Source organism: Carettochelys insculpta, chromosome 3 (assembly GCF_033958435.1).
Source record: "Carettochelys insculpta isolate YL-2023 chromosome 3, ASM3395843v1, whole genome shotgun sequence".
Classification (NCBI taxonomy): domain Eukaryota; kingdom Metazoa; phylum Chordata; order Testudines; family Carettochelyidae; genus Carettochelys; species Carettochelys insculpta.
The window spans coordinates 27,096,082-27,109,477 of NC_134139.1; the positions used below are offsets into that span (position 1 = coordinate 27,096,082).

Below are 13,396 nucleotides of genomic sequence, written 5' to 3' on the forward strand. Positions count from 1 at the left end.
CAGTAAAAAAGTTCATGGCAGGGACTTCAGAGATGGTTAAGCAAGAGGAAGAGATGGATTAACATAGTCTTCTGCTCTCAGAAGTGTCCCTGGAAGTGGAATGCAAGACTGACATTGACTCTCACCCCATCCACACTCTGGAGTGTCAGTCAGAGGAGGGTACAGAACATGGTGAGGAAGGCATGTGGTTCATCATGGGCTGCAGCAAGGCTCCGTGCTGGGCACCTCAGGAGCTCTGTTTGCTGCCCCATCAGCTTTAACATCTCCTCCTGGGTCTGGACTTCACCTCCATCTTCACCTCCATCTGACTTCACGCTCTCTAAGCACTCTCCTGTCCTTTCGATCTGCCCTCCTGTCCTTCAGTGTGGTTCTCCTCTGTGCATTTAGCTGTGGCCTGCCCATGCAGGCAGCTTGTGTTTGCTCTACGAGCATATCATCCCACAATTATTTTCTACTTTGGATCTGTGCCAGCCGAACAGCGGAGGGTAGGAGAAACGGTGGCCAATGAGCCCACTGTTGAGCACACTGCAACGAAACATATATGAGGGCCAGAAATAGGAAGATATATTTGCTGTAGATTGGTTCAGTTTTACAACACACAAGGGAATTTCATGAAAGAGTCTCTGCAGCAAACAACAGGGATGTGGCTGAGACAATGAAAGTGTCCCTTCCCTCAGAAGCTTGGGGATAGGTGGTGGGGCAGGCACTGTAGTGTAGTTGTGCTATCCTCCTTGGGGCTTGCTTTGTGACTCTTGTGGTCACTGTGTGCTTCCCCACTCCCTGGCTAGGACAGTGAAAGTTTCCTGTCACTCAAGAGCCTGTGGAAGGGAGGGGATGCAGGTGCTTGTGCTATCATAGCTTAATGCTTCTTCCCCGCCTTCCTCTAGTTTGCAATCAGAGATATCAGCCTGCTCAGAATAACAAATAGCGATAAGGACGGATGCTGACTGCAGTGTGGGTGGAAGGCTGGTTGGTACGCTGCACTGCTCTACAATCAATGAGGTCAGATTACTTAATACTGGCTTGGCATGGAAAGGTGTTTTACCACGGAGGCTGGAATAAAGCAGGCCTCCCCAGAAACCTTCTGAGGGCTAAAGAGTGCCTGTCTGAGAGCTTTATGGAGATGTCCAGGGAGGATCGATGCTGTGTCCCCAGACATGTTAACAAGTTGTCCTGGAAGGTCTGGTCTACGAAAGTACAGCACATTCCACAGATCACACCCAATTGTCTTAACCCACTTCTAGCAGGATAAAAAATGAGAACTCACCAGAGGTGCCCTCCCCATCAACAGGGCCCAGCTGCAAAACATCCTGGGAGGAGGGGGGTGAGATCCAAAGTTAAAAAAAGGTCCTGGCTGTCGGTGAGATCAGCTGCTAGGTTTGCCTGCTGACCCACTGTCGTCCTCCTCTTCTTCCTCATCCTCCACATCTTTCCTACTGTTGCCAGATGCTGCACAAGGAATCTCTTAGGAGGGATCCACTGATTGCTTGGGAACAGTGGTTGCATCCCCCCTAGAATCCCATGCCACTGATCATAGAAATGGCATGTTTGTGGCAATGACTCAGACCATGCGTTTGCTTCCTTCGTCTCCTGGTACACCTGCCTGAGCTCCTTTAGTTTCACGTAGCGCTGATGGCCATCCCTGATATATTCCACCATGCTGTGAGATATTGGCATAGATGTCTGCATTTCTTTTGCTGCTTCATGGTTCTGCCAGCACTGCTTCATCCCCCTTCTCATAGCAGTCAGGTCCTAGCTCTCCTGCATGCTTCATGCCAGAGCTCACCTGTGACCTCCTGCCCTCTCCACCTCTTCCCATGAGGCCCCCCTGCAAGTGACACAGTGTGGCAGACTGGGGGTTGGCCTGGCACCAGCAACAAGGGTTGCCCCTCCCACCACTCACCAGCAGTGGTGGGAAGTGGAGTGACCCAGCTCCAGCCCACTCTGCTCCCCGGGCTCTCAGTCACATCACTCTACTTCTTCCCACCACTGAGTGCTACTGGCAGTAGCCCGCCCCGCCCCAGTCCTCCGGGCTGCCCTGGGCACCCAGCCCCCACTCCCAAAGTGCAACGCACAAGATGGCTCTGCACACCGGCTGCTGGTCTGTTGCCCCTCCCTCCCACAGTGTACTGGGGGCACATGACCCTTCATGGTTCTCACATGTTGCTCCTGGTGCCCACAGAGTTAACACTGGAGGGCCATGGGAACGTGGCCTACCCTGATGAATGAAATATGTCAGCCTTCCCCAGAAACCTTCTGCAAAGAATTGCAGAGTACCTCCATGAGTGACTCCTTGTGATCTCCATGGAGGATTCAAGAGCCATCCCCGTACACAAGACTTTTTCAGACGGCACCTGCTGTGTAGCTGGATTGGCCACCGCTAACTCCTAGCCCAATTTTTAAATTTGGATTAAGCGTTAAAAATAGTAGCATTTAACCCCTGCAGTTTGATTGGAAATGTGTCCTACCCACCACAAGTACCTTCCTGGCATCACAGTTCTCCAATATTTACTCCTATGAGGGGGTGGGCTTCAGAACTAGAAAAACAAGAAGTCCTGTGGCACTTTATAGACCAACAGGTATTTTGGAGCATAAGCTTTCGTGGGCAAAAATATGCTCCAAAATATCTCTTAGTCTATAAGGTGCCACAGGACTTCTTGTTGTTTTTGAAGATACAGACTAACTCGGCTGCCTCTCTGATGCTCATCATTATGCAAGAGTTAAAAAAGGTTCTTAACTGTCATGGAGAATGGATCCTCTGCTTGCCTGCCATACATTCTCTTCCTCCTGCTCATCAATGTCCTCTTTGTTGTTGTCTGATGTTGTCTGGGGTTTCTGAGAGGTATCAGTGAAGAGTTTTGGGGATAGTGGTGGGGTCACCACCTAAAAACACATACAACTCCTCTCAGAAGCAGCATGGCTTTGGCTGAGAACCAGAGTGACTGTTCGCCTCCTTTGTCTTCTGGTACACTTCCCTAACTGACTTTATTTTCATGCAGCACAGCTGTGGGTCCCAGGGGCAGCCCCTGTCCCCCAAGTCCTGTGAGCTTTTGGCATACAGAGGAATAGGGGTAGGATTTGAAGGCTGAAGTGGGTGAAGCCAGGAGATGGGGGTATTAACTGGTACAAATCAATGTGTGTGCTATGTCTTAAAATAAGGATGATAAAAATTGCAGTTTGACATTCTTTATTAAGGACTGTCTCATACTTACATGCATTGAGGCTCCTGAAGTATTGATTTTATAACTAAATTTGAAAAAATGGCTCTTCTCGCTACTTTGGTGGCAGACCCCTGGGCATAGATGTCAGTGTTTCTTCTGCTGGTTTGGAACACTGCCTGCACAGACAATTCTCCCCACACAACGTTAAGTCTCCTATGTGCTCCAAGCTGGAATATGTTTGCATCCCTGGGCATCCCAGGTCAGCTATGCATGCGAGTTCTGCACACTGATCAAACAGGAAACAAAAATACAAAAGTTCTCAGGGCATTAACAGAGAAGGAGTGGTTGTTTCCTGTGCACCTGGCTGAAGTGCAATGGAGATGAAAGCGCTTTCCAGAGTAGTCACAGCAGAGCACTCTGGGACACCACTGGAGGCCAAGCCCTTTGAATTACACAGGGTAGTGTGCACATAATCCTTATGTTGCTGTGCGTAGGTCAATTGAAGCACTACGCCTTTTGTGGAGGCGAAGTACAAAAGTCAATTTTACAAGCCCCTCACCCTGGCAGTAAGGGCTTGGAACTGCGGACACAGCCATTATTAACTCAACCTAACTCAACTTATGTCTGCCAAACTTTGCAGTGCAGACCAGGCTGTAGTAATGGCAGAGAACTTAGTGCTGTGCAACACGGAAAAATACAGACAGCCCATTTCACAAAGGCCACATACACACTACAACATTCTTTTGAAAGATGATCTTCCGGAAGATCTTCTTTACAAAGAATATGTCCACACACAAAAAAATGGATCGATTCACTCTTTGAATGGAGAGTGTCCACACAGCCCCTACTCGTTCGAAAGAATGGGCCAGGGATCAAAAAATCCAGCGTCATGAGGACTGCTCTTTCAAAAAAAGGGCTGGCGGAGCATCTACATATGCTTTTTTTTTGAAGGAAGCTTTTGAAAGGAGGTGCTCTCCCTGATCCAGGAGAGGGCTTCTGGAAGAAGAGCTGCATTCTTTCGAAAGGAATTCAAAAGAGTCCATTTTGTGTGTGGATGCTCCATGTGTTCTTTCAAAAAAGGACCTGATTTTCTGAAAAAAACTTCCTCGTAAAGAGTTTAAAGCATTTAAAACCTAAGACTGGCAGACACAGAGAAAACAGGAAGGACAGATGGTGAAACATTGCAGAGGGGATAATCAAGAGTCCTTTCTCTCCCAATAAATACATTAAATTTCCTTCCTCCAGGCATCAGAGAAAAGTAAGAAATAGGTATAGTGGATAGCTTTGAATGAGAGTAACAGAAATGTAACAATCAATACTTTAAATTGAATTATACTTAATCAGGCCAACAGCAATTAAAGCAACCTTGTTTGGGGTATGAACTGTACCAATGCATACTAGGAAACATCTGGATCTGTGCATCTTCATGCGGAGTGAATAAACTGAGTACTTTGAAATGCACAAAATATTTGTAAGATTGAACCTCTCCATTGAAAATTCATGCACTGTGAGAATACCACGGGGTTAAAATTAAAAGGAGATACAAGATCATTGCTTGGTCTCTCCTCTTCTTAAGCCTGCTGCTCTTGAGATCTTTATTTGTCCAACTAGTGTTGGTATTTTGGCAAGACAGAGTGGCATACATTGTACAGTTTTGAAGATAAGAGAGTCTTATGTTACATATTTGTTAACAGTGGTGAAATAAGGTAGATGGGGATACACAGAGGCCCCATAAATTCAGCAAAGCTCACAAAATTGCCCAGACTGATTGCCATAATGACCCCTTGAGCTGACTCCATCTTGAAGCAGCACCTACCCACAAAATGATTCAGCCATTTTAAGTTTAGGAACTGGAATTGTTCAGCCTAAAGCATACAGCTGCAAAAGTACAGAGACCTGATAAAAGGTTGCAGGGAAAGGAAGACAATACGTTAGTGTAGTGAATTCTGAAGACTACCACTGGAAGGGATGCCAGCTTCTTGCCCACTAGTACCTATGATACTGCAGTGGAACATTTCAGAAAATAAATACAAAGAGAATACGTGGCAGCAGGGAGTCTATGCTTGCAGTCAGATCTCGGTGGTGCTATGGAGTGTGCAGGGACACTGGAGGCTGTGAAAGCTGCCATGTTGCATACAGAGTCCCTATGAGCAAATCTGACTGACTCACACCAGAACAGCTAATGAGTTCACAGTGCACACGGGCACAGCAGTTACATCACTCTTGGGGAAGATACAACATGCTCTCAGGGGTATTAGGAGGAATATGATTTTTTCAGATCAGTAATCCTAATTGAGGCCCCCTGTGATGAGATAGCCAAATCTATGCATATGAAACGTAACTATAGATCAGGCCTTACTAATTTTATGGCCATGAAAAATGCATCATAGACGGTGATATAAGCCCTTCCCCATAAAATCTGATATCTCCTTTCTCCTAGGAGTGCCCACTGAAAGGGGCTTCCTAGCTGTGACTGGGCAAGATAAGGTCAGGACCTGTCCCGCACTTGCAAACTACTCTGGTGGTCGGAGAGCAGAACCAAGCCAAACCCATGTCTGGGTGCATCCCCCTGCTGCAGGATGCTGTCTGGGACTGGGCAGCAGCCTGAGGTTCCTGCAGTTGGAAGAGACTTGTGGCATTGGACTACATTTTGGTGCTGCTAGGTATGCTCCATCAAAGGGGGCTTCTTAGCTCCAGCTGGGCAGGAAAAGGACAGAGGCAAAAAGTAAGTGCGGGGAAGGAAATGCTGCAGGGTGAACTGCTGCCAATGGGAGCTGCAAGCGGCTGTACCTGCAAAAGTACAGGTAAATAAAGCTTCATGCAGCCTACCAGAGGCTAATTCTGGTGAATCACATTCAACGCACATTCATTGCCCACCCCTCAGTTAGGGGACTGTTTACTATTTACACAAATTGATAAACAAAATATAAATTAGTTAGTGTATTCCTTTAACAATTCATTCTCAAGAATCCCTCAAACAGCTGCATGTGCCAGGCACAGCAAGCTGAGTCTTTCCAGGTTAATGGTAGGTCATTAGAAAATAAGCTCAAGGCAATAGATAATACTACACCATTTGTTTTGTTTGTTGCTTCGAAATTGCTTGCAGTGCTGTCTCACCATTGGATGTTTCACATTGCATTAAGTTCACTGTTAAAATGGTGCTGGAGCTATAAAAACAGCCTGGTTAACGATGGAAAAGAAATTGTCCTGACTAACATATTCATCTCTACCAAATACATATTACAAAGATAACAACAAGGATTACTTGGTATGCAAGTTATAAGCATCAATAAAAGAATCATGAGTGACCAAAATATTAATATCATGCACACAAAACAGACTGAGAAGCTGAACCAAATAAACCATGTTCAGTTTAAATACATTAGGTGAATTGCCTGCTGTAAAGTATCAGAGGGGTAGCCATGTTAGTCTGGATCTGCAAAAGCAACAAGCGGTCCTGTGGCACCTTACAGACTAACAGAAATGTATGAGCATAAGCTTTCGTGGGCAAAGACCCACTTTGTCAAATTGTTGTTGCTTTTGCCTGGTGTAGTATACAGATAATTTTACTATCATGAGCTTGGTATGGCTGAATTACTTATGAGTTGCAAAGCCCCAGATGCTACCCCAAATGAATGACAAATCTTTATAACATACACATGAACAACTTTTCTATATATCGGAATAGAAACTGCTTTACAAACATAACTGCAGAATGCAACTTGCCACCCACCATGGTAAACTTCTAAGAATCTCACCCCAAACACAAAAGAGGTCAAGAATATTAATTCTGGTGTTATATTCTTCCAGTGTAAATTATCAGCTACTACCTGTCTTTATCCAAGAAGGAAAAAGTAATTGTTTAAAGATGAACAGAAATACTGATTTAAAATAAAGGCTCCACTTTCTTGAAAGCGGCTAACTGCTTCAAAACATATGACAGAATGCATGTAGCACAAAAGTTCACTGTGCTTGTCTTAGTTACTTCACTAGTAGATGTTATCACATTATTTCATAAACCTGTGAAGCACATGATTAAAATAAGTCATTGCCGTGCATATGGGTGGAGAAAGAACTAGACAATTACTATCATACTTTTGGGGAATATCCAATCCTGAGACAATTCTGGGAACGGATATACAAGAAAGCAACAAAAACACTGAATATGGCCTTTGATTTAAACCAGACCAATGACATTGACACTTATTACTCCTTGGAATAAGTGTTTCTATAATTTACTACAAACACAACAGGCCAATTAAACTTTGGTGTAACTCCATTGACTTCAACAGAGTTACATCTGGGATTAATTTGAGAGATCAAGGAAAACTGTATAATGCTAGATGCAGCCTAGTTATGCATTACTCTGAACTGAGTGAAACCAGAATAAACAAGTATAAGGGTGTGGGTGACAGAAAGGAAAGGGAATCCAGGAGTGGGAGGAAATTACAGAGAGGCTCCAACATCCACAAGAATTATTTATAAATTGATAGTTGTCAGCTATAGCCTCACCTCCTAAACAAATCAAACCAGATAACAGGGTTTGACATTTCATAAGACAAAAATCAGGCTTCATTAATAAACTATCTCATTCCCAAGAGTGCACCAGAACATTACCTCCTATTTAAACTACTTTAGAGCAAAAGCCCACTCTTGTTTATATAGATGTTAATCAAAAGTAACTCGACAGCAGAGATAGTTACCCTGGTGTAAAAAGCCAGAATGAGTTATAATCAGATTCACATGTTACTGGGGAGAAGAAACAATAGAAATTCAAAAAATATAGCCAGGAACATTTTTCCTCACCTCTGTATTTTCTTTATATTATGTGATTAAATAGTAGTACAGAAAATCGGGCCAAAAATGCATAATCAAAGTCAGATGGAGTTTACGGTATAGTGTCTGGGAACATTGTCTTAACTAAAGGGCAGAGCCTAGGGAGGTTGAAGAAACTCCATCATCAGAGATTTTTAGGAGCAGGTCAGATAAACACATGTCAGGGATGGTTGTCTAGATGAGGGGTGAGCAACCCCCAGCATGGATGCCAAGAGTAGCATGCAAGCTGATTTTCATCAGCACATGAGGTAAGCGCTCAGGTCCACCCCCGCTCCCCCATGCAGCCAGGAGCTTGCCTGAGAATTAACAAAAGACCAGCCAATGCTACCAACCACCATGTAAACAATAAAGCTCTGCATCTTAATTTATTTACTAATGAAGGTGCTGTGAGTAGGACTATTAGTGACTTTAAAAAGTAACACTGGCAGTGAGACCACACATAAAGGTCAAAAGGTCAAAGTTTGGCACTCCACCTTGAAAAGGTTGCTGACTCCTGTTCCAGATGTTTGCAGATGGATTCCTTAATTATTTGCTCCATTATTTCCCTGGAACAGAAATTAAGTTGACTGGTCTGTAATTCATTGAATTGTCTTTATTTCGCTTTTTAAAGATGGGCATTATAATTCCCCTTTCCCAGTCTGCTGGAATCTCCCCTACACTCCATAACTTTCAGTGATAATAGCTATTGGCTCAAATAGGTCAGATAACTCCTTGAGTATTCCAGGATGCATTTCATCAGGCGCTGGGGACTTGAAGATGTCTACTAAATAATTTTTAATTTCTTCTTTTCTCATTTTGGCTTTTTTTAAGCTTTTTTCCTATTTTGTTTATTTGTATTCATCCTTTGTAATTTGACCAAATATTCATTTCTGGAGGCCTCTTATTTTGATATAATCCTGAGAGCAATGACGACCTTCAGAAGATTAAGCCAAGGTGTTCTCTTGCCATACTTCCTGTCTTTCTGACGCAATGAAATAATCTGTGCACTTAATAATACCTCCTTGAAAAACCATCAACTCTCTTGAACTGTTTTTTGTCTTATATATAATTCCCCAAAGATCTTACCTAGCAAACTCAGGGAGTTGGTAAAGTCTGCCTTCTTAAAATTCATTGTCTTTATTTTGCTGTTCTCCCTCTTAACATTCCTTAGAATCATGACATTTACCATTCATGATCAGTTTCACCCCAGGTGACTTCCACATTCAAATTCCAAACCAACTCTTCCCTATTTGTTTAAATCAAACAGCCTCCACCCCCCACCCCAAGCAGCTTTTTTCATCTTCTGAAATAAAAAATGTCTCCAATACATTTCAAGAATTTGTCGGATAATCTGCCCTGCTACGTTATTTTCCCAACATGTGTTTGGAGAGTTGAAGTCTCCCATCACCACCAAGTCCCATGCTTCAGATGTTTTTGTTAGTTTGTTAAAAGCAGCACATCCACCTCTTCTTGGTTAGGTGAACTATGACATCATCCCAGGTTTTTTCCCCCTTTTATCCTTATTCAGAGACTCTCAAGAAGTCTCTGTCCTATCCAACCTCAACCTCAGTCCAAGTGTAAACATTTTTACATACAAGACAATGCCTCCTCCCAATCTTTCCTCAGCATGCTATACCTTCTATGCCAATATTACAGAATCAAACTACTGTTTGAATTTTAGGTAATATAATCAATAGTTACATAATATTTATCTGATTAGTTCCAGAAATTGAGAATGATTTTCAGAAAAAAAGGAACTTATTAATGCTTGTAATAGAATTACAACGGTTGGCAATAAAAAGCAAGCAGTTAAGATCCAATTCCACCCTGTGGGATCTGAGATAATTCACCTTTTTCCTGTTCTTAAAAATGGAAAAACTGCAGTATTCAGATTCCTCTGTGGTTACATGAGTAAATGATGACATTTTAATGAGAACAATGATAATATTTATACAAAACAAACCATTTCTGACCAAATAGTTTTCAAAGTAACATTCACGTATAAAACTAAAACTGACTAAAATAATTAAAATCTTTTTATGTGTTCCTATAGAACACACAAAAATCACAAGACAAGTGATTTTCCTCTCCACTATCTTCTCAGACATATTCATTTGGGCTGCCAATTCTCCAGTTTTCCCAGTATCATCTTTTTTGAGGTAGCTGCCCCAGAAAATGTATGAAGGCTTCAGCACACACTGCCAGCTGTCCTTTTCTGAGGATGCTACCCCAAGAAATCTGCAAAGGTGTTCCATACACCCTGCTGACTGCCCAGTTTAATGGGCTTTGAGATCATCCTGGTTTTCTCACCTCAGAGGTGCCAACCCTTCCCTTCCTCACCCCTCCAAAATCCAGCCTATGTTCAGATGAACCAAACAAATGAATGTTTTATATGTCACATGAAGAAAGTGGCAAGGCTGTTTTTCACATGGGGCATGTTATCTGAAGGCATCACTGATGAAACTTGACAGTTTCATCAAATATTCATGAAAATGAATAAGCTGCAATACTGTACTATCCACAGCCATCCCTGTTCAGCCATTTCCTTTGTGATAAAGAAAATATCAACCATACAAAAATGCTAAAAAAAAACCCTCTTAAAAATCATTACTGTGGTCATAAATCATTAGGAGTTTGCATGGGTAAGTACTGCAGTGTCAGGAACATTAATGTTTTCAGTGTATTACTGAAATAAAATGAGTGATTTCATTACTTAGAATAAAAATATAGAACTGTTTTAAAAGTTGCTAATTTTGCAGTTGATAGAGCGAACAATCACTAAATGTAGTCAATATCACAAAATGAGGGCTGGCTGTGTGCAATGCCACTAATGGTCTTTTGTTTAGCTTGATGTATTAACAATGAAAAACTGATTTTTATTCCATCTACATGATCCACTTTACTTAAAAACCAGTTAGCTATTGTTTTCAGTACTTCCTTCCCAAAGCAGGCTAATACAGAAGTAAATTCCTCATTGTCATTTGTACCAGGAAAAGCAGGATATCCAACACCAGCGAGGGAGTACACAGGCCCAGTCGTCAATGCACCACATCTGGAGTCCAGCTCTTCTCCCACCTCACCGTGAAGACCTGGCAAGGCACTTGGCCTCTTTGTGCCTCGGCATTACCATACTCAGAATGGAGACAATAATGCTTGTGCTTTGAGACAGGCAGATGAAAAGTGATATGTAAGAGTTGGGTATTATTATTACTACAGTTTCCTGCAATGTTGCTGTGCCTTTAGCAGTCAGCAAACAACTTGGGGGTAGAAGGGAGAGAAGAAAATCAAAGAAAATGTTTCCTCTCCTTTATACTTTTCAAGTGGACTGCAGATAACTATGCAAGCCAGTCAAGCTGAACACTGATCTGATTTCAAATGGAATGCTATTTTTTGTTTTTAAAACTATGTCAATAAACAAAACATTGCTAGTCTCATCCACACCCACAAAAGTCAAACTTGGCAACAGGATATGAAAAAGGATACTTTTTCACTCTGGCTGCACGTATATTACATTCCCCTTTTGAAAGGGGAATGCAAATGAGGCATGGATTTATATAGCTTGCGCCTCATTTGCTTATTCTGGTGAGCTCTCGCTTCCAGAAGAGCCTTTTCCAGAAGCAAAACTGGCCGTGTAGATGGGATTCCTTCAAAAATAAAGAAGGGTAGGAGGAAGGGTTCTTTTGAAAACGGGGTTTATTTTCGAAGGAACCCTGTCTACACGGCTGTTTTGCATCCAGAAAAGGCTCTTCCAGAAGCAAGATTGTGTGAGAATATGCAAATGAGGCACAAGATATGTAAAGCCATGCTTCACATTTGCATTTCTGATCTTGTTCATTTTCATTCCCCTTTCGAAAAGGGAATATAGTGTAGATGCAGCTTCTGAATTCAAGGACAATTAAAACACACCACCACCACCATCATTCACTTCATCCAACTCAGTGAGAGGCAAAATTAGATTTCCTTGACCAGGAGACGATATTTGGGCTGCACAGCATTTACTGAAAGCCCTTCTGAACACCAATGCACTGATAAATTTGTGAGTTCAGTGGTCTCCTCCCTCCTCTCTGATACCTAGCTTGTTCTCTGACAAATCTAAAAGAACATTCAAAGAATCCAACTTTTGTTTGGATTGCTCAACTCCACGGCACTCAGGCTGAGCACTCAGAGCTCCCCTTTTACATTAATATTTTACAAGTACAGTAAACCCTCGGATCGGGAACAACAGATGTCTGCCAGCCCCCCTGTTGTTCCTGAAGCCTGCTTAACCCACGTCCAAAAAATCCTAAGGCTCGCCCCTCCCCACACAAAAAGTAAGGGACTCACCAGGTCTGCCATGGCTGAACCCTCCACAGCAGCCTGGATCACCAAACGTTCCTCCCACCAGGGATGGGGCACATACGTGGGCAGATGGCACTTGAGTATGCGTGCCATCTCTGGTGGGAGGAGTGCGTGGCAGCTCCAAGGGCAGCAGCAGCTCTTTCAGCCATGTGGTGGGGTCCCTCCAGCGGCACGGTGGCAGGAAAGCTCCAGCTGTGCAGCAGCAGGGTTCCAACCATGGCAGAAAACCGCCAGCTATGTGCAGTGGGGTTGTCAGATCCAGCTGCGACTGCAGCTGTGGGCTCCGGTGGCTCCTCCAGCAGCAGTGGGCTCCAGCAGCTCCTCCTTTGGTGAGTTGCAGGCATTCTGGGAGGGAGGGGCTGGAGAGGAGCCTGAGGGGGTGGACAGGCAGCAAACCCTCTATTTAATGGACTTTCGGCTTTAATGGATACCCCTCGTGCCCATTAATCCATTCAATCGTTTACCGTACTTGAGTTTTTCCTCAAGTGCAGCTGCCAAACCAGTTTACATCCACCCCAACAGGTAGCCTCCAAATAGAAGAGTGCTCCGCTTCCTGCTGCTGATTCACATTGCTCTGCCTGAGCTCCATCCGCACAAACCACTACAGTACAAACCAGGACCCTACCCTTTATCCACCCCAGTTTGGGGAAGGATGGAATTTTTTGGTGTCTTTCTTTACGTGCTCCCTATGTTCTTCATTTTATTTTTAATCTCCTCTAACCCCTTTTTTACCTCCTCTCTCCTTCACCCCTTTCTCCTCCCAGCCCTTCAGCTAAGGGCAGTACTGTCTAACGGTTACAGCTGGAAAACAGAAGGTGGAAAACTCACTTCAACTCCTAGCTCTGCCACTAGACTTGCTGTTCGGTGACGGGTGAGCTGCTTACTCCATGGATCTCAGTTTTCATCTGTAAAAGCCGGGATAGTGCTGATTATTGTAAAGTGCTTTGCAATCCTCAGATGAAAGGCGCTCTGTAAGTAAACAGCATTTGTTGTATGTTACTCATTTGCATGTGTGCCAGGTCAAAGCAGATCAACAGGATGTATCATCTCCTGCACTGTACACAGTATTTTCAATCACTTCA

At 43.5% G+C, this 13,396-nt stretch overlaps 1 protein-coding gene across 3 annotated transcripts in view; it reads right to left on the bottom strand.

Annotated features, from left to right (window-relative positions):
- The window catches only part of SPTBN1 (spectrin beta, non-erythrocytic 1), a 222,633-nt gene that overhangs the window by 188,045 nt on the left and 21,192 nt on the right, over positions 1-13,396 (bottom strand). Inside the window, exons 2-3 of one of the 3 annotated variants that reach the window (XM_074989511.1) lie at positions 13,143-13,283; positions 8,471-8,542 (exon numbers count right to left, since the gene is read on the bottom strand). The exons of 1 other annotated variant lie outside the window; for it this stretch is intronic. The gene's annotated coding sequence lies outside the window, so the exon portion shown is untranslated. The remainder of the gene's footprint in view (positions 1-8,470; positions 8,543-13,142; positions 13,284-13,396) is intronic. One more of the 3 variants, XM_074989512.1, reaches the window with a different exon arrangement.